The following is a 22,086-nucleotide window of genomic DNA, read 5'->3' as shown; positions in this document are numbered from 1 at the left end:
GTTATTGATGGAAGGTATGCACTTTGTTATAATCATTGTTGTAATGTTTTTAATTTTTGGCTCTTTATTTTCTTGTTAGAAGAAAGGTTTAACATCTATTGTGAAACAGACATGGGTTGTCCAAAAAGAAAAAGGGGGATATGTAGAGGAATTTTTAAAGGACCGAGGACATATGTTACCATTGTCCAGGTTGGACAACCCAGGCCTGTTAGTTGAAGCTGCAGAGCAACTTTTAATTGTCCTTGGAACAAGCAGTGGGAGAAAGAAAACGAGCTATGCACAAACAAGAAGCCAGGTGCAGAGCAAGTCCTGGGAACCGCGAAATCAACACACTATCATCGGCACACTGATCAGGCGCCTGCAGCATGCTCACCAATCAGCGACATGACCCCACGTGTCCTAGAGACTCTTATCCAATCACCTGTGTGTAGAGTCGGGTGAGCGGTTGGTTTAAGTTATAAATATGACCTGTTTGTTTAATAAAGTGAGCACGGCATGTAGCCATATTGGTGTGATTGTCGTGACTTGGCCGACTCTCCACGGGGGACCCTCTTCAGTGATGGAGTCCTGCTTTCCTGGAGATGGCTGAACACCTACCTGCCAATGTGCAGTAGTGAATGAATTCCTTGCTTTGCTTTGCTTGTGTTCATGGGTTTTGCTTTACCTATTAAATTGTTATTATCTCAACCCTCGAGTTTTACTTTCCTTTCCAATTCTCATCCCCATCCCTCTGGGTGAGGGGGAGTGAGCGAGTGGCTGCATGGTGCTTGGTTGCTGGCCAGGGTTAAACCATGACAAAAACAGAACAGTAGTTCTCAGTATGAATGTATTCATGTGGTTCTGCTTCTTCACATACTAAAGCAATATATGTCTGCCTTACTGTATTGGATCTGGCTGGGGTGGAGTTAACTTTCCCCATAGCAGCTCTCACAGTGCTGTGCCTTCTATTTGTAGCTAGAAAGGTGTTGATAACACACCAATGTTTTGGCTACTGCTGAGCAGTGCTCATACAGCATCATAGCTGCCTCTCCAACCTCCTGACCCCAAAGGCCAGTAAGCTGGGGGTGGGCAAGAGTTTGGGAGGAGCTGGGACAGCTGACCCAAACTGACCAAAGGAATATTCCATGCCATTAAGATGTCATACTCAGCAATAAAAGCTAAGAGAAAGGAGGGGGCCAGGGGGCGGGGGGCGGGCCAGGGAGGGTGGCATTTGTTATTAAGGCATTTGTCTTCCAAGGCAAGTGCTGCTTGTACTGAGGCCCTACTTCCCAGGAAGTGGATGGACATTTTGGGCTGATGGGAAGTAGAGAAGAAATCTTTTTGTTTTCCTTTGTTACAGGGGACATAAACCCTGAACCATGAATAGTAGAAATTGCAGCAAAAAGGTAGATATTTTATAGTTTAAAAAAAAAAGACTTCACTTTATATTTAATTAATATGTAGAGGAATGAAGGCAGTGGGTTGATTAGCATTGATAACATGCAGTTGTGGCCTTGCCTCAGTGGCAGGGGATTGATTGTCATGGATGATGTGCAGGTGTAGCTCATTCCTGCTAAGTGATTAAATAGTTCCTGAGGATTGTGGGTTGGGGAGGTGTTGTCCTTTGGAGGAAGGAGAAAAAGCATGGGCTGTAGAATCTGAGTGATGGTGGGAAGAGCCTTGTTGCAGCCTGTTAGTTTGATTGTGTTGTAACGTTAATATGCTTTTAGAGAGTAAGAGTGCTCAGACTTCCTCTCCCTTGCTTCTCTACTGCTTAATCTACATGTTCCTTCACTTGCTAGTGCTTTTGCTACTTTGCTCACACATGTGTGATGCAGCACAGGCAGGATGCAGGAACAACCACAAAACCAGGGATGAAATGCAAAAAGTAAATTAACTTTTGTTTACCCTGACAACCAGGGGATCCCTGAAGCAGCACCTGGGCAGAGGAATGCAAGTGGGGGTGCAGGCACTGTGGGGCTTGGTCCATGCCATTGGATCACCAAAGCTGCTAGGTTTGCCTTTTTGTCAGGAATTTGCATGGGTGTAGTTTACCACTGTGCTTTGGCCTTTCCCACAGAAGGGCATGTATTTCAAGCATGTTCAATAGGGTGCTTCTAAGCCTGTCACAGGCCTTTGTTATCTAAATGCAGATGTCCTACTTGTCAAACACACAAGGCTAAACAATTACTATGATAAGTGTTTTTTGACATTCCAGCTGCAAGTGACTTGAGCATGTTTACAATGCTCCTTGCCAATCTTCCCTTATTTTCCCACATGTTACTGCTTTGCTCTCTCATTTCTTAGCTCACATGCTCCTCTTGCTTTTCTTCTCTTGCTCTCTCCTCTGCTGCTTCAGTCCTCCACATCTTTGCTTGCTTCTGCTTGCTGCTTTGATTGATCATTCACTGCTTTGCTCGTTGCTTTACTTGCTCCTCTGCTTGTTGCTTTGCTCCTTCACTCCCTCTTTCCTTCACTCCCTCTTTCCTTCCCTCATTTGCTCACATGCTCCTTCACTTGCCTTCTCCACGTGCTTCTCTGCTTGTTTGCCCCTTAATGCACTCCTCCATTCCCTTGCTTTCTCTCTCACTCTTTCATTTGCCTCTTAATTTGCTCATTCCTTCACTCACTCTACTCCTTCCCTCCCTTTCTGGCTCCTCTCATTCCTTCACTTGTTCCTCCACATACTCCTCTGCATGCTCCACTGCTCCCTTCCTACCTCCTTTGTTCACTCCTTCACTACCTTCTTTGAATGATCCCTTGCTCACTTTCTCCTTTGCTCGCTCTGACCCTCATAGTTTCAGTCCTTCACCTGCTTCCTCCTTCTCACACTTGTTCAGTCCCTATCTTTCTCACTCTGCTTGCTTCCTTCCTTCCTTGCTCCTTCAATTCCTTGCTTGTTCCTTTGACCCTTTGCAATCCCACAAATGCAATTCCTTCTTATATACATGCACTATGAAGAAGTAATTTATTTTTTTTTAAGATTCCAAGCCCTAAACTCATACCAAAAATGTGAAAACTTTATTTGCTTAAAGAGGATAGGGAAAAAAAAATCAGTTCCCAACTTCTCATCTAATCCATAGAGCAGGCAAAGTAAAATGGGCCTCACAGCTTTGCAGTATAATGAACGTGTCATGCAAACAGGCACTTCAACAAACTAATATCAAAAGGAAATTTTGAAAATTAAGTATCTTGTGGTAGAATTGAGCTAACTAGACCACATACTCTGTATGTTCACTCTTCTTGGCTTTTCTTTTCCTCTCAGGAGCAAAGACTCAGTGGCAAAGCTAAAAATTCATTAGTTTTTTCCAATTTTTTCTCTGTACTTTTCTGCGTAGTTCAGAGATGCACACCATCTGTTGTTTTGGCTGGTTACACTATCAACAACATAAACTAAACCTGCAAAGTAATTTATAGCAACCCTTTCTGTTACTGCTGGCAGAGAGTACATACTACTTTCTCTTTTATATATTCCAAATTTGAAGTAACACCCATAACTGCTTGTTCACCCAAATATGCTCTCAGTGGTTTGGCAGCTGCAGGGACCTATGTGCTAAAGTCAGAAATGCAATTTATTTTTTCAGCCTCAGAGTTGTCCTTTTGAATCTTCTTAACTGATGATTTATATTCCTGAGAAAGAGAAGGGGGGGGGAGAGTGGAGGTCTGGTGGGAGTTCACATTTCTAATGGATCCTCATCTGTTTGAAATTTTTCTTTCCTCCAAACCTGCTTTCACAGCCAATGATAAAGTTTCTATCACCATCTTTGTTAGATGAGGATTGTTAATATGAGTTTTGAAAGACACACCACACATTGTACTATATCACAGAGGCACAATTCAGTGGCAGGAAACTTTCATTCACTGTCACAGGTACAATATTTGAAAACTGACAAATTCATTTTCATAAATATTGACCACATCAATATCTATGTATTGGCTAGCATCTAGATGAAGTGTCCTGAAGGGATGCTACTGTCAGATAGCATTGAGCTCCCAAATTTAAGATCAGCAGCTTATAAAATAATTCCAGTGGTTTTATAATTTTATTTAAAGAAAAATATACAATAATGCCTATCATTACCTGTATTTTGACAGTGCAATGGAAAATGTTTAGAAACCAAAATGACACTTAGTCAACTTTCAGTGAAAGTAAACTGTTAATTAAGATATTTCAGTTTAAATTATAAAATATTAATAATCAAGATCTAATACAGTCTTTATGCTTTAAAATTCTGGGGCAATATCTTTTCTTAAATGATGCTTGAAGCTGACTCAATAGCCAAATCAAATACATGGCTTGATTTTCCAAATAAAAGGTCTCATTAACATATCTGAAAAAAAGTATTTTTAAGCTATTGTATACAAGTCTTGAAGTGATCATTTTTCATATCTGACCCAGACAATAAATTACTTTGCCTGCTCTCATGTTATTCTTCCCAATGCTTCCAAATCATCAGACAAGCTTAAAACATCTGCACAGAAAGCTTCATATGTTACATTGTAATGATATAGCTTGCTAATGTTCTCAATCATATGTATGCAAGGAAAAACCTAAATATTTTACTTCTTAGGTCTACAAATAAGATTTAGAAAGCAAGTAATTTAAACCATGCTTTTATTAAAAAAAAGATAAAAAACACTAAGGAGTTGTGCTAAGCTTTTGGTCTGCAGAACGGGAGACTAGCTTCAGGAAAAAATAATTTTTTCTAATAACAGCTGGATCCAATTTAAAAGGCACCATGCGACAACAAATCTGAACTGCAAAACAAAAGCAACATACTTGGAGATCATAGAAAATGGGGTAATTTAAAATGTAGTAAGAGCTGTTGTCCAACAAAATAGAGCCTATATTAAAGGTAGGAGGCATAAGTGATCTTTATAAAACATGGATTCAGACTCAACTGAAAAAAAATTACTTCAAAAATTAGAATTGCAAATGTTAAAAAAATAGATGCCATGCTTCAGTCTAATTTGTAGAGGAAAAATACAATTAAACTTTTTCAAATAACCCAACTACGTTACTATAGATTAGTTTTGATTAATGAAGAGGAAGTTGGGTGTCTCCAGAATACCAGAATGCTGCTCTGTTCCATCTGAAAGTATTTATCTCCAGTATCTTCCTATTTTCACATAAACTCAACTGTTAGATCATTTTCGAAGATAATTAAGGAACGATGTTAATGTTACAGGCCAATATTTTGGACTAAAAAAAAGTTTTATAATAGGTTAACATAGAAGAACAGTTTAAGAATTGCCAAATTTAAAATAATATTATGGCAAAGAGTGTTAAAATTATTTCATTTTTTCCTTGATCTTTGCAAAAGCAGAATTATGAACAGCTGAAATAATTATTCCTTAACAGCCAGGTTGCACCAGTGACTTTTAATTCTACATAGTCTGAATTTCAAATGAGCATTCCTATCGTTTATTCCACAGCATATGCATACTTTAGCACATAAATTTGGTTTCACAAACATTTACCCAAGTAAGATCATCAGGGATGCTGAATGAGTTCAGAAGGAGCAATGAAACAGCCATGTGTGTTAGAACTGTGCTGGCAGAGTACAAGTTTGGCAATCTGAAAAAATATCCTCACTAGCCAAAAACCTACGGAATGCAAGCAGAATGGATTTGTCATTCTTTTGACAAGAATTCTAGAATGGGGTTTATTGCATATGCCAAGGATTTGTCAGAAGGAGTCTGAGCAGAGATGCTGTCTAACAGCTTAAATGAGCTTGTATTTCCAACCAAGAACTCCAGGAATTTTCATGGCATAAGTTATTTCTCAGGCACTGAATCATAACACTCCCTCTGACAATGCTGCAGGGCCAAAGAAAACATGGGCCAGATACAGAGTCAAAGCAGCAAGTATCTTTGATAGCAACCTTTTTAGCATTAAGGTTCAATTAATGCCACCATTTCCATTTCTTACAGCACAATACTTTTTTTTGGTCTTATATTTAATTTCCAAAGTTATGGTCAAAATTATGATAACCCTTCCATGTCAAAAATGGCTCCTACAAGCCTTATTCATTCTGCTTTTTACTTTAAGTACTGGGAAGAATTGCTGTTTCCTGGAAATAGGGGTAGCAGGACCAGAGTCTGTTTGAATTCACTGAGCCCTCAGTGATCTCTGTTGGATATGGATTGTACAGCCAGTTCCATGCCATTAACTGCTACATTGGATAACATCCTTTTCCTCCCTAGATCCCACAGAGCAAATATCTTAGTCGACAAACAACCCAGCAAACTGTAGCATGATCATTCAGGAAACCCTAAACTAATAACGGGTAGCTAATCAAAATTATTTTTTGTCAGAAGTCAATTGTAATTTTTAAGGAGAACTATGTAGAGGTCTAAATACTTTAAACAGAATACCAGACATTAGAGTTTGGTAATATTGGTAACTATCATTAATTTTATTTTACTCCTTTTTCTTTGTATTTCTGCAAATATCACACATTTGCACAATGTATGAGGGAGCTGGCAACAGGGAGAAGGACCTTGCAAGTCCTCTCCTTCCTTTGCTAAACAACTCTGATAGAGTGCTGTGGTTAAAGCTTGTGCATCCACTGCCTCCATTTAGTAAGAACTGTTTTATGATCAAGCTTTTTTTAAAAAAAATATTTTTGTATTCTGCACTTTGCTCAACTGCAGGTTGGGGGAAAACTTGCATTATTTGAACCTGTAACTGCAAAAGTGAGCCAGCAAGTCAGGCAGTGTGTTCTTATAGCTGGTGCAAGCCTTTAATTAGCAATAGGTACAGGATTGAACCTAATGAACCTAATTTGATTTCTGGGCATGTATTTCTTTTCCATCCTTTCACCTCCCCTCCAACTGCATGTTTCAATTTTAACATTCAAGTTCTTCTAAATAATACAATTGAATGTTACTTTTAAAAAGTTTTAAGTAGGCCTCGTTTAAGAGCAACCTAATCAGATCCCTCTCCTCCAAGTCCCAGACACTGTAAACATATGATTCCACTTCCAAATGAAATGTGCTTCTCCACAATCAACATGGTAATCTCTTTTCTAATATAATAGGTTTACATGTCAAGGTTTCAGTAGCAGGAGAGGCTGCAGGGGTTGCCCTATGCCAGACACAGCTGGTTCGAGCTGGCTCAGCAATGGATGCACCTCAGAACAAAGCTGAGCCAATCAGTGAAGCTGGTGGCATTTCTGTGAAAATACATTTAAGGAAGTCAAAACGCTGCACAGACAGTGAGGAGTGACGGGAGAAAAGCATGAGAAACAATCCTATGAACACCAAATTCAGAGGAGAAGGAGGGGGAGGAGGTGCTTCAGGTGCCAGAGCAGACGTTCCCCTGCATCCTGTAGAATTTTTGGAAGAAACCACAGTGGAGCAGGTATTTCCCTGCAGCCTGTGGAGGGGACCCAATACAGGAACAGTTAGATATTCCTCAAAGAAACTACAGCCTGTGGAGAGAAACCCACACAGGAGCAGGTTCTCCTGACAGGAATTGCAGCCTGTGTGGGATCCATGCTGGAGCAGGTTTATTTTGATGGATTGCACCCCATTGGAAGGACCCGTGATGGAGCAGGGGAAAAATGCGAGGAGAAAGGAGTGGCAGAAATGAACTGCTATGAACTGACTGTAACCCCCCATTCCCCATCCCCCCTTCCCTGCTCTTACTGGAGGGGGAAGATGTAGAGGAGCTGGGAATGAATGAGTGAAGTTGAGCTTGGGAAGAAGGGGGATGGGGGAAAGGTGTTTCAGCTTTTGTCTTTGTTTCTCACCATCCAACTCTTTTTAATTGGCAATAAATTAATTTTGCCCAAGTTGAATCTGTTTTGTTCATGATGGTACTTGGTAAGTGATCTCCCTGTCCTTATCATGACCTATAGAAGAATGAAGCTGGGTTAATTAGAACTGATAATATACAACTGTGGGTTAGCTTCAGGGGCAGTGGGTTGGCTGGTGTAGATAAGGTGCAGGTGTGGCTGGTTCTGTTAAGTGTTTGAGAGCCAGTGAAGAGAGAGAAGCTGAGAAAGAAGCATAGAGAGTGTGTGCACCCCCTGGATGAGGAGAGACTAGGAGAAGGCAGCAGAGGGACTGGTATGAAGTGTATGCTGGTATGTGATGGTAAAAGGCCTTGTTGTAGCTTGTTAGTTTGGAGAGTGCGGTGACAATGACCCACAAGCTTTGTTATCTTATTTTCTCCCCCTGTCTTGTTGAGGAGGGGGGGTGAGAGAGCAGCTGGCTGGGTATCTGGCAGCTTGCTAAGGTCAACCTACCATACCAACATAAGCATACAGAAGCTTAAGAATCACACAACATGCTGCTTAGAAGAATCCAAATAGAGCAGAGGACATCACTACTACTCTTCCTTTCTTTGTTTGTTTGAAAGGCATAGTGACCGAACAGCATTATTTCAGGTCAAAATTCATCCCTTGGCAAAGTACATGCTAGAAACTTGTTTAGGAAAAACAAATGTCCTTTTTCCCATCTCAGATTCACAAAAAGAGAGCTCACAGTTACATGATGAGATGTTCTGCTCCCTTGGCAGGCCTCACCTGTGACCAGTGACCTTTGCATTCATAGAAGAAGTTTTTCCAAAAGAAGGTAGAAAAAAGAGATTCAGAAGCCATGTGTAATCCTTGAAAACTAACGCAGCCTGTGCCTCTTTTCTGGTGCCAAAGCTCTCATTGTGAACAAGTGACTAAATGGACATTTAATTCTGTAATTCCATATGCTCTTCAGCCTGCCTCTTCTCTCTGTCATTTAACAGAAGGCTGACACGCAACAGTATCTGATCCAAACTTTTGTTCTTTTACTGCAGACCAATGAAGTGATCCATAGCAAGCTTAGATGAGGAAGAGGGAAAACACAGCTAGTACCAGCACCAAGGTAGTGTGATAACTTTAACATCTGCTGTAAGAGAGTCTCCCAGCTGTACCTAATGGCTTTTCTCATGTTTTCATTTATGCTGCCATTCTAGGGGGAGTAGCTCCTATATCATAATGCCCTGTGAGGTAAGGAAATGTTTAACACAGCATGTGAACTGATTTACTTTGAACAAACAAAAAGGCTTTTAAAAGTAAGTCTTAATTAAAAACATAAATACACTATTTATGCTGGAACCAAATTCTTCCTTCTCCCCTGCCATTTTAGTATTGCATGTTCAGCATGTTGGAGTGTTGATGCTTTTCACAGCTTGCAGCAAGATGGAGATGGCAGAAAAAAGATGTTATCAGCTGCCTTTTTAACATTTTTACTGGAGCTATATGTTGAAATTTGCTTTGCTGTGGTGCTGCTAGCTTTCAGAAATAGGGATGTCTTCTGGCACAAAAAAGGCCTGCTCTGCTCTCACAAATCTCACTGCACCTACAGTGCAGTAGAAGACCTACTGGCACAAAAGCAGTGTGGAACCAGAACTGAGTGGGTCCCAGCACTGGTACCCACAGCACTAACCCCATGCCCAACCCTGCAGCAACTCTGCCATACTCACTGTCCCCACTTAAGGGCTGGTGGGGTGCTCTCAGTGCAACCCAGTGGCTCTGGCCATGCTCCTGTTTGCTTTCCCCTCTTCCAAGCCACTTGTAGAGGACAGCCACACACATGAAGGCATGCAGGCTGTGAGAGAGTAAGGACAGGTTATTGCTGGGATAGGGAGATCCTGTACCTCTGAGGACAGGAAAGAAAGAATGAATCCTAACCTCAAGTACAGCCTCACACTTCAGCCTTCACCAAGAAATACTAAAGAGTAAAGTCCCATATCTTCAGCCAGATAAGACAGGCTTGGGTATATGTTCTAACTGATACCTTTTCCAAAATATATATAATAATATTATAGTAACTGTCTGTCAGTTTCATATACAACCCCTTCCAAATTCCCTCTGATACTATATCCAATGCCTACCTACAATTACTACTTCTGGTATCACCACAATTTTATTTTTTTCCTGGCTATCCTGGCAGAGTCTGCCTAGAATTTTTACCCATGCAATGTCTGTATATATATTTCAACACACAAGCTATTTATATGTGTTTATAAAAGCATTCTGGGTTTATAAAACCAAATGATGTAGTGGGGAAAAAGCACGTTAATACCCATATATCTGAAGCAGAAATCCATTTTTTCTGAGTCTGATGTCAAGCACATCAGTCTATTACCATTTTTTTAAACTATAACTCCTTTTCAGCAAAAGTAAAGGTTGCTGCAAGTATCAACACAACAGCAAGCTATTCCCTTTGCTTATATCCCCCTCTCATTCCATCTACTTCAATCTTCTGTCTCCCATAAATGGAGAAAAAGAAGTTCCTTTTATCTCCAACCTCCCACAGTGACTGTGGTCCAAACATTTCTCATTTCCATGAAATATTACTGAAATAGATGGAATTAGGAACTGAATATGCAAATGAGACACAAATTCCAGGCAATGAACAATCTGGCTGCCTAGTTCTTTGTTGGGAGAAGGGTTCGCCGGAGTCAAGAAATTACTCAATATGAGTTATGCATCTTGCTCAACTTTATTAGTTTCTAACACTACTTATATAGACTCGATACACATGCATATTCCCAAAGCAAAAATATAATTGGTTATTAGCCTCAAAGTGCGCGCTGTTCTCACACCCCTAATTATCATGACTAAAATAAGCATTCTATCCATGTAGCTATTTGTGTTACTATGCTTCAGCCTTGCGGTTTGCTACTCCCTATGTTCCCATTCCGCTCCCTATCTCTCTTGGCCTTGCACCTGTTATAGATTTGCTAATAAGTTAAGATTGATTGACTTTGATTATTTGATTTTATAAAATTATTTTATAAAATTGAAATATAGAAGGATAAGAAATATATTTTAATGAAACTTATAGTTGCACAGTAAAGGCTGCTATGAGATCTTCTGTACATCCCGTACCAAGGCTAGAAGAATGGGCTAGAACCATTGTTAAAACTTAGGTAATAACTTTAGGGTTTGAAAGGTTTTTTTGTATTTGACCAGTCTTCTGTATGTAGAAAGTGTATTGAAATGTCAGAATATAAGATTAATGGAAACTGGGGAGAGTCGACTGGAACAGCTTGTAGTTAACTGCCAAGAAATCGTGAACTTTAGTAAAAGGTAATTCCGGCAGGGGGAGATCGCGACCACCGACTCATATACCACCTACCCAAATCGTACCCCAGACCCATTTCTAGACCTTTCTAAGCTCTACTGCGCAGAATCGGATATAGGAGGAGAATATGTTAATGATTTATGGGAAATATTATGATTATGCATGAATACTTAATGAATATGTATGAATAAGTTCTATATATGGTGTCTGATTTTGAGACTTGGTGTGTGTTGATCGTGAGAGGACTTGCTCATGCACCCGGCCGTCAATAAAGAAGTGTCTGCTTATCTACATCACATTGGTGTCGATAAGTTCTTCGTTCCGAGATTTTGGTAACAGACCTGCCTTCCCAACAGCTGTAGCTTGTTACAGCCACGGCCTGTTAGCACAACAAAGTTACTTGGTCTCAGAATTCAAGAATAGCTCAAGGGTACCTTCTTGTTAACTTCAGCACAGCAACTTCAGCACAATTCTAATTACAGGCCTATTCTAATACCAGGCCTGGATTGTGCAGATTTTCAGAGATTCTAAGGCCATGCTTCTGCAGCCATTCTTCTACAGTTCTTCCATGGTTTATTTTACAAGCAATCTATTCAGCTTGTACTCACATCCTTCCAATTTTACGTCATTTAAAGCTTTGGTTCCAGTTTTCAAACCAATTAAACATGAAAGTTTGGCTCTAAAGACAAAGACCTTTCACATCACTCTCATGCTCTTTTCCCTGCCCTCACCCTCAAATTCTTAAGATAAAAATATCTTCATTTTATAAACCCAGAGGAAACACATAATCATTCCTGTAATAAGAACACCTACATTTTATTCCATGTTTCAGGGTTTCTTCGAGTCATCTTTTTTTATTCCCTGCCCCCAAGATTACAACTACCCTTGCTACTCTAGGATATTTACTCTATGTGAAACACGGTAAGATTCCTCTCGAGGACACTTGTCCTGGTTTCAGCTGGGATGGAGTTAATTATCTTCTTAGGAGCTAGTGTGGTGCTGTGTTTTGGCTTTGATGTGAGACTTTTCAGTTCCTCAGGCCTTGCTAGCAAAAAGGCTGGAGAGGACACAGTCAGGTCAGCTGACCCGAACTAGCCAAAGAGCTATTCCATACCATGGGACGTCATGCCTGGTATATATACCTGGGGGGTTGGCCAGGGCAGGCAGGTCATTGCTTGGGGACTGGCTGAGCATTGGTCAGTGGGTGGTGAGCAGTTGCATTGTGCACCATGTGTTTCTTTCTTCCTTTCCCTCTGGATGTTATTCTTTCCCTTCCCCTTTTCATTATAACTGTTATTGTCATCATTGTTATTACTGTTCTTTCATTTTTATTCTATTTCAATTATTAAATTGTTCTTATCTCAACCCTCAAGTTTTACATTCCTTTCCAATTCTCCTCCCCATCCTTCTGAGTGAGGGGGGAGTGACTGAGCAGCTGTGTGGTACTTAATTACCAGTCAGGGTTAAACCATGACAACACTGCAACCCCAAATGTGTTTAAATGGCAGAGTTGAAAAGAGGACAGAAGAATTTTATCCACACTTTAGTAAGCCAGTGACTCAGCAATGTCACCAGAACTTTGCAGCTAAGGTAATGACATCAGAACCAGCTATGGTTAGAAATTTTGAACTGTCCTAATTCTTGCACTACTTAGAACTCATATGCTTATGGCATGCTAGATTTTTTCAACTCTGTGGTCCCATCCAGTCAGAACTGGCATCTGCATGCAGCCTTTATACAGAAATGAGAAATAAGTGAGTTGTTTGGATGCAGCATCAAAATCAATTTATAATAAAGACTATCTTCAGAATTTTAAAAAGGGTAAAAAGGAGGACCCTGGGAACTACTAACCTGTCAGCCTCACCACTGTGCCTGGTAAGATCATGGAACAAAAATGCTCCTGGAAGCTATGCAAAGACATATGGATGACATGGAGGTGACTAGAGAAAGCCAACGTGGCTTCACCAAGTGTAAATTATGCCTGACTAATCTAGTGGCCTTCTACAATGGAGTGACTGTATCAGTGGACAAGGGAAGAGCTATGGATGTTCTCTACTTTAACTTCTGTAAGGCCTTTGACATGGTCCCCCACAATATTCTTACCTCTAAACTGGAGGTAAGAATTGGACATATGGACTATTCGATGGATAAAGAATTAACTGAACGTCTGCATTCAAAGACTTACAGTCAATGTTCAGATGGAGATCAGTAACAAGCAGTGTCCCTCAGGGGTCTATATTAGGACCAGTGTTGTTCAATATCTTTATTAATGACATAGTGGGATTGAGTGCACCCTCAGCAAGTTTGCAGATGACACCAAGCTGAGTGGTGTAATTGATATGCTTGAGGGAAGGGATGCCATCCAGAGGGACCTTGACAGGCTTGAGGAGTTGGCACATGTGAACCTCATGAAGTTCAACAAGGCCAAGTGCAAGGTCCTGCATCTGGGTCAGGGCAATCACCAGTATTAACACAGACTGGGGGACAAATGGATTGAGAGCAGCCCTGCAGAGAAGGACTTGGAGATATTGGTGGATGAAAAATTAGATATGTGCCGACATTGTGCGCTTGCAGCCCTGAAAGCCAACCATATCCTAGTCTGCATAAAAAGATGTGTGGCCAGCAGGTCTCCCCCTCTACTCTCTTGAGACCCTATCTAGAGTACTGCATCCAGTTCTGGTGTCCCCAGCACAAGAAAGACATGGACCTGTTAAAGTGGAATGCTACGAAATTGATCAGAGGGATGGAACACCTCTCTTATGAAGAAAGGCTGAGAGAGTTGGCATTGTTCAGCCTGGAGAAGAGAAGGTTCTGGGGAGACCTTATTGTGGCCTTTCAGTATTTAAAGGGGGCTTCTAAGAAAGGCATAGAGAGACACTTTTTACCAGGGCCTGTAGGGACAGGACAAGGAGCAACGGTTTTAAACTGAAAGAGGGTAGATTTAAATTTGACATAAGGAAGAAATCTTTTAGCTGAGGGTGGTGAGACACTGTGACAAGTTGCCCAGAGAAGTTGTGGATGCCCCATCCCTGGAAGTGTTGGGTCAAGTCAGGTTGGACCAGACTTGAAGCAACCTGATCTAGTGAATGATGTCTCTGTCCATGGCAGGGGAGTTGGACTTGATGATCTTTAAAGGTCCCTTCCAGCACAAACCATTCTGTTTCTATGAAACCCTTAAAGTATAGATTTTAAGAGAAATGGACAAGCACTTCCCAAAATGTGGCTACTTATTTGATATGCCCTTCTCAAAATCTGTTCCAAATTAGCACTGCTTTATCTAGCAATGTTTCAATAACCAATACTGTACTTCCTTAAATGTTATGAACAACCAGTTCAAGAAGGCTCTTGGGACTACTTATGCACTTAATTTTCATCCTATTCATAAGGTCTTTATTTCCGTTGCATTTAAAACACAATTTTTACACTATACAATTCACAATACAGTTTTCACTGTATTACCCCCACCAAACCATTTGATTTTCCAAATACTAAAAAATATTTCTATAATAACTTAAAAGCAAAAGAAGACAGGGAAACTGTGGAAACAGCAGCATAAATGTTTTAAAGTGTTTAGTGTTCTGTATCTGATATTCTGGCTACATATATACCAGTAATGTTTTTAGAAGGCCAGCAATTGCTACCCGTGCATGAACTGATTATTTTTTTCTTAAACTTTAGCATAAAATATTTTCCCATCATTTACTTAATGTTGAGAAGATCCGCTTATGAAGAAATTGAGCATCTGCAATCTAATATAAATGCACTGAAGTGTCAAAATTGATTAAAGCCTTATGTTCTAACATTGTGCTGAACCAGCAAAATGAAAACCAGGTAGCTTCCACTACAGGTTCGGTCAGGTTATACAGTGCTTTCCCTCCACCCTAGTTTTCCTCAAAGAGATGTTTCACCATAACTGTACCCTTGAGCATAATAATTCCCTTTTAAGCATAATAGGCTACACATTGTCTATTCTATACTACTTATTGTCTCTGCCACTTACTAACATGCACCACTTAATACCATGCTTTATAGCATGTGCTCCTCCTAGCTTCAGATGAACTGACCACAGCAACAGAAAAGTGGAAAGAATCCAGATTTCACATATGAAATCACACTACAGATTAAAGGATTTGTACAGAAGCCCAACAATTCTTAGTCAGCAACTGGTGGGAAGACACATTGTAGTAAATGCAAAAGTGGAAGAATTTGCCTCCTCCAGGGCTCAGAGAATGCTGGAGAGCAGCCCTGCAGAAAGGAATCTGGGGGTGCTGGTTGACAGCAGGTTCAATGAGTCAGCAGTGTACCACAAACCATTCTATGATTCTATAAGATCCCCCCCAGGGGCTTCTCTTCTTTAGGCTAAACAGGTGTGACCAGCTAGCACATCCTCACATGAGTATTGCTCAGAGAAGGGCAAGAAACCTAGTGATCTTGGGGAAGAATTGTATTGGATTTACATGACAAAGTTTTGTTAGTGAAGGGGACTGCAGGGGTGGCTTCTGTGAGAAGACAGCAGAAGCTGCCCCCATGTCAAACACAGCCAATTCCAGATGGCTCCAAGACAGACCTGCCATTGGCCAAAGCTGACCTGGTCAGCCTGAACCAGCCAAAGAGGTATTCCATACCATGGGACATCATGCTTGGTATATAAACTTGGACGGTTAGCTGGGGTCTGGGGATTGTTGCTCAGGGACTGGCTGGGCATCAGTCAGCAGGTGGTGAGCAGTTGTACTGTGCATCACTTGTTTTCCTTTCTCCCTTTTCCTTTGTATTTTATCCTTTTCCCCACCTTTTCATTATAACTGTTGCTATTATTATTGTTGTTCTTACCATTTTTATTCTGTTTAAATTATTAAATTGTTCTTATCTCAACCCTCGAGTTTTAAATTTCTTTCTGATTCTCCTCCCCCCTCCTCAACCTGCTGGCAGTGCTTTGTCTAATGCAGCCCAGGGTACCATTAGCCACCTTTGCTGCAAGGGCACATTGCTGGCTCATGTTCAACTTGCTGTCCACAAGGACCCCAGGTCCTTTTCTGCTAATCTCCTTTCCAGCTGAGTAGCCCCCAGCATATATTGGTGCATGGGGTTGTTCTTCCCCAGGGATAGGACTTTGCACTTCTCCTTGTTGAACTGTATGAGGTTCCTGTCAGCTCATTTCTCCAGCCTGTCCAGGTCCCTCTGGATGGCAGCACAACCCTCTGGCATACCAGCTACTCCTCACAGTTTTGTGTAATCAGCTAACTCGCTGAGGGTATACTCTTGTGGTTTAACCCGGATCAGCAGCTAAGCCCCACGCAGCTACTCGCTCACTCTCCCCACAGCAGAATGGGGAAGAGGTCTGGAAGGGTAAAAGTGAGAAAACTCATAGGTTGAGATAAAGACAGTTTAATAGGTAAAGCAAAAGCTGTGTGTGCAAGCAAAGCAAAATAGGGAATTCATTCACTACTTCCCATCAGCAGGCAGATATTTAGCCATCTCCAGGAAAGCAGGGCTTCATCCTGCTTAATGGTTACTTGGAAAAACAAATGCCTTAACTTCCAAATGCCCCTCCACCCTTCCTCCTTCTTCACCTATCTTTTATTGCTAAGCATGACATCATATGGTATGGAAAATCTCTTTGGTCAGTTGGGGTCAGCTGTCCCAGCTGTATCCCCTCCCCATTTCTTGCTCACCCCCACCAGACTTGCTGGTGGGAGAGTGTAAGAAGCAGAAAAGGCCTTGACAATGTATAAGCAGTGTTCAGCAATAACTCAGACATTAACATGTTATGAATCCAAACCATAGCACCGTACAAGCTACTATGAAGAAAATTAACTTTATTCCTGCCAAAACTAGTATAACTTCTACTTGTACTAACAAAGAAGGATTGGAACTTCTACTTGTACTAACAATGAAGGATTGGTTGGGGAAATGAAGGTTGGGGGCAGCCTTGACTGCAGTGACCACGAGATGGCAGAGTTCAGGATCCTGTATGGAGGAAGCAGGGCAATAAGTAGGATTGAAACCCTGGACTTCAGGAGAGCTAACTTTGGCCTCTTCAGGCTCCTACTTGGAGGAATCCCATGGGTTAGGGCTCTGGAAGGTAGGGGCATCCAAGAGAGCTGGTCAATATTCAAGCATCACTTACTCCAAGCTCAAGACAGGTGCATCCCTATGAGTAAGAAAACAAGCAAAGCGGGCAGGAGGCCTGCATGGATGAGCAAGTAGCTTCTGGCAAAACTCAAACAGAAGAAGGAAGTTTATGGAATGTGGAAAAAGGGACAGGCCACTTGGGAGGAATATAGGAACATTGTCAGAACATGCAGGGTTGCAATGAGGAAGGCTAAGATCCATTTGGAATTAAATCTGGCGAGAGAGGTCAAGGACAAAAAGAAGGGCTTCATCAAGTACATCAATAGGAAAAGGATGACTAGGGAAAATGTGGGCCTGCTGCTGAATGGGGTGGGTGCCCTGGTGACAAAGGACACAGAGAAAGTGAAGTTACTGAATGCCTTCTTTGCTTCAGTCTTCACTGCCAAGGCCAGCCCTCAGGAATCCCAGACCCTGGAGGCAAGAGAGGAAGTCTGGAGAAAGGAAGACTCTCCCTTGGTCAAGGAGGATCATGTTAGAGATCATTTAGGCAAACCTGACACCCACAAATCCATGGGCCCCAATGGGATGTACCCCCGAGAGCTGAGTGAACTGGCAGATGTTATTGTGCTAAGCCACTCTCCATCATCTTTGAAAGGTCATGGAGGACAGGAGAGGTGCCTGAGGACTGGAGGAAAGTCAATGTCATTCCAGCCTTCAAAAAGGGCAAGAAGGAGGACCCAGGAAACTACAGGCCGGTCAGCCTCACCTCCATCCCTGGAAAGGTAATGGAACAGCTCATCCTGGAGGTCATCTCGAAGCATGTGGAGGAAAAGAAGGTTATCAGGAGGAGTCAACATGGATTCACCAAGGGGAAATCATGGCTGAACAGCCTGATAGCCTTCTATGATGGAGTGACTGGCTGGGTAGACGAGGGAAGAGTGGTGAATATTGTCAACCTTGACCTCAGCAAGGCTTTTGACACTGTCTCCTACAACATCCTCATAGGTAAGCTCAGGAAGTGTGGGTTAGATGAGTGGACAGTGAGGAGGACTGAGATCTGGCTGAATGGCGGACCTCAGAGGGTTGCGGTCAGCAGCACAGAGTCTAGTTGGAGGCCTGTAGCTAGCAGTGTTCCCCAGGGGTCAGTACTGGGTTCAGTCCCATTCAACTTATTCATCAATCACCTGGACGAAGGGACAGAGTGTGCCCTCAGCAAGTTTGCTGATGATACAGAACTGGGAGGTGTGTCTGATTCACCAGATAGCTGCGCTGCCATTCAGCAAGATCTGGACAGGCTGGAGAGTTGGGCAGAGTGGAACCTAATGAAGTTCAACAAAGGCAAGCATAAGATCCTAGCACCTAGGGAGGAATGACCCCACGCACCAGCACAGGCTGGGGCTGACCTGCTTGTATGCAGCTCTGCAGAAAAGGATCTGGGAGTCCTGGTGGACAGCAAGTTGACCACGAGCCAGCAGTGTGCCCTTGCGGCCAGGAAGGCCAATGGGATCCTGGGGTGCATTAGGAGGAACATGGCCAGCAAGTCGAGGGAGGTGATCCTCCCCCTCTCTACTCTGCCCTGGTGGGGCCTCACCTGGAGTACTGTGTCCAGTTCTGGGCTCCCCAGTTTAAAAGAGACAGGGAACTACTGGAGAGGGTCCAGGGGAGGGCTATGAAGATGATTATGGGACTGGAATATCTCCCCTATGAGGAAAGGCTGAGAGAGCTGGGCCTTGTTTAGCCTGGAGAAGGGAAGACTGAGAGGGAATCTTATCAATGTCTACAAATATCTTAAGGGTAAATGTCAAGAGGATGGGGCCAGGCTCTTTTCAGTGGTGCCCAGTGACAGGGCGAGGGGCAATGGGCACAAAATGCAACACGGGAAGTTCCTTCTGAATATGAGGAAGGACTTCTTTACTTTGAGGGTGACAGAGCACACTGGAACAGGCTGCCCAGAGAGGTTGTGGAGTCTCTTTCTCTGGAGGCATTCAAAACCTGCTTGGAAACAATTCTGTGCAGCCTGCTCTAGGTGAACCTGCAGGGGGGGTTGGACTAGATGATCTGCAGAGGTCCCTTCCAACCCTCACCATTCTGTGATTCTGTGAGCATCTAATTTCAAATGATTGAATAAATTTCTAAAAAGGAGGTGTTACTTTCCTCCCCTTGCTTGTTGCATCTTTGCTTCTCTGTCTGTGAGCTCTCAAGTCTCAGGATGGGAGCAACTAGCAGCTTTAAAAGTTTGCAAAATGATAAAACATGTTGTAAAGGCAGTCTCATTTGTGAAATGTTGCTAAATCATTTGTGTCTTGAAATATCACGAAGGATTGTATCTTGTGGGTGGGACCACATGCCGGAGCAAGGGAAGAGTATGAGGAGGAAGGAGCAGCAGAGGCAATGCATTATGAACTGACTTCAACCTCCATTCCACAGTCCCCTGCACTGCTTGGGGGGGGGAGGAAGTAGATAATTTGGGAGTGAAGTCAAGCCTGAGAAGAAGGAGGGTGTGTGTGAGGGGAAGGAGTTATTAGATTTGTTCTTATTTCTCATCCTACTCTGATTTGATTGTCAAAAATTAAATTAATTTACCTAAGTCAAATCTGTTTTGCCCGTGATGGTAATTGCTGAGTGATCTCCTTGTCCTTATCTTGACCCATGAGCTTTTTCATTTTATTTTTCTCCTTCACCCTTGCTGAGGAGGGGGAGTGATAGAACAGCTTGGTGGGCACCTGGTGGCCAGGCAAGGTCAACCCACCACAGGGAAACTGCAGTACCCAGTAGATCACGTATACACATATAGTCCATGGTTATGCCTGAGGTAGTAACTGTTAGATACCTTTTTTTTAAAAAAAATATATATATGTTTACTAATACTATTGTGAATGGAAAAAATATGGAGCTGAGTACAGGAGAAATTACTGTGGATGTGCTAATGGATGTAGATGGCCTCAAAGGAAAGGGTTATAAGGGATCAAATAGACTTAAAGGATTAAAAAATAGAGTTGAATGATACTTCAGGTTTTTGTACAGTACTACTCAAGAATATGTTTTTAACATATTTAAGAATATCAAGATTATATTTATAGTATTTTTTATTAAAAATGGGACCAAAATTTTAAAAGGCAGATGTCAGTGATAGTTTTGCTTATGAAACACTCTGTAGAGTGTAAGACAAAAACAAATAGAGGAGTACTGGTTATGATTTCTGGGTGATAAATCTGATTTCTGAGATCCTTTCTCAGTTCCATTATTGGCTAAAGGCTCTATTTGTCATCAATCTCTGTTTTATTTTTAGGAGAATAGCATATTGCTTAAAATGGACATAAACGGAGAGTCCAGAACTACCATATCTACCCTCCCTGTACCTCTTGCAGAGGTCAGTTCTGCAGGCAAAACAGAAGCAGCGAAACCACAATGTTCCAGTACCCCATGCTCACCAATGCAACGGACCTTTGTATGGATCCTAACTACCTGGTTGGCTTTACGACTGGAGAGAAGCTGCTAAAATTAGCCCAAAAGTATACCGGAAATGAAGATAATAAAGGGGAATCCAGGCCTAACTTACACTCTAAGCAGCTTGATTCAGGACTTGCATGTTCCACCCGTTTGTACAAAACTAGACATAGGTACTATCAGCCATGAGATCCCAACAGTAAATGGGGGGAGGAGGAGGAGACGGATGCCCAGCTCAGGTGATAAATGTACTAAGGCTTTACCATATGAACCTTACAAGGCACTTCATGGTCCCCTGCCTCTTTGCCTTTTAAAAGGTAAAAGGGCTCACTCTAAATCCCTGGACTACCTCAATTTAGACAAAATGAGCATCAAGGAAACTGCTGATACAGACATGCTATGATATCAGCTCCAACACCTTACTCTTAGAGGGGACCATATGTTTGTAAGAAATAACACATGAACTATGAACTATAATCTAGAACTTAGAAACAGTTTCTGGTTATTTCTTAGTTGCTGCAAAAATCCACTGTCATACTGTGTACATGACTGTCCACCTTGTAGGTGGTATCAGCTAAATGTTATCAAAAAGTAATGTATTTGAATAGAATTTTGACAGTGCATTGTGTTACAAATACTTGGAGGGAAAAAAAATCTTTCCAGAGCAAGTAGCTTCTAATGCAAATTTCACTGCAGTTGGTAGATATTTATTTGGACACCTTTTAACAAAGAAAAGGCTTCTGGTTTTTGGATTTGGTTTTGGGTTTTTTTGTACAGTTATCTAGTATTTATGGTAACTTAATATCGAAAAATTGATGGTCTGCTCAGTTATTGCTAATTTTGGCTTGATGTTAGAAATTGCTCTTGGCTAAGTGCTCAAGTTATCTTTTTGTTTCTTACTGTATTCTACAATAAAATGTATGTATGGTTTTTTACATCATGGGAAGGAATGTGAGCTTGGCTAAATTGGATTGCTTTGTTATTTTAAACCATCCTATTCAAACATTTTGAAACTGCGTTTGCACTGGTGGTGATGAGGAAATTCACTCACAAAATAAACCTTTCTCTATTTGCTAATTTATTAAATTATTTTTTAGTTTCTCCATGGAATTAAGTTTTTTGCCTCCTCTGTTTTATAAAACTAGTTTGGAATTTTTTATGTTGTCTTGACACGTAAGCAAATATTTGCTTCAGATTCCAGTAAATGCACTAGAATGTCTGCATCAGTATGTCAATAAAGTTTTTCATTTTAATTCATGATTCCCATATAGTATAGTAATGGAAGATGTCAAATAACTCTAGCATTGCACCAGAAGTTTAGTTTATTTGAAACACTGAACAGTTTTATTAAGATCCATGAAGGCAGATTTTTAGATGGAGTGCAAGTGAAGTGTTTCTATATCAGCCCTGAAGAGCTGATTCTGGATTATTCAACAGAGTAGATTGAATATACTGGCTTAATTTGTTGCTTAAGAATTTTTTGTCCAAATATGATATCAAATGCAGTTTTGA

General features: G+C 41.5%; 1 long non-coding RNA gene and 1 pseudogene across 1 annotated transcript; both read left to right on the top strand.

Annotated features, from left to right (window-relative positions):
* Nucleotides 1-7,772: 7,772 nt before the first annotated feature.
* On the top strand, nucleotides 7,773-10,263 carry LOC121080608. The gene is made up of 3 exons (XR_005825441.1): nucleotides 7,773-7,809; nucleotides 8,780-8,847; nucleotides 8,939-10,263. It is a non-coding gene; the product is annotated as an uncharacterized LOC121080608 (long non-coding RNA).
* Nucleotides 10,264-19,924: 9,661 nt separating this feature from the next.
* On the top strand, nucleotides 19,925-21,037 carry LOC121080455 (annotated as a pseudogene).
* Nucleotides 21,038-22,086: the final 1,049 nt, after the last annotated feature.

The sequence above is a fragment of the Falco naumanni genome, chromosome W, assembly GCF_017639655.2.
Source record: "Falco naumanni isolate bFalNau1 chromosome W, bFalNau1.pat, whole genome shotgun sequence".
NCBI lineage: Eukaryota > Metazoa > Chordata > Aves > Falconiformes > Falconidae > Falco > Falco naumanni.
The sequence above is the reverse complement of the archived record's forward strand: the minus strand, read 5'-3'. Positions and strand labels throughout refer to the sequence as shown.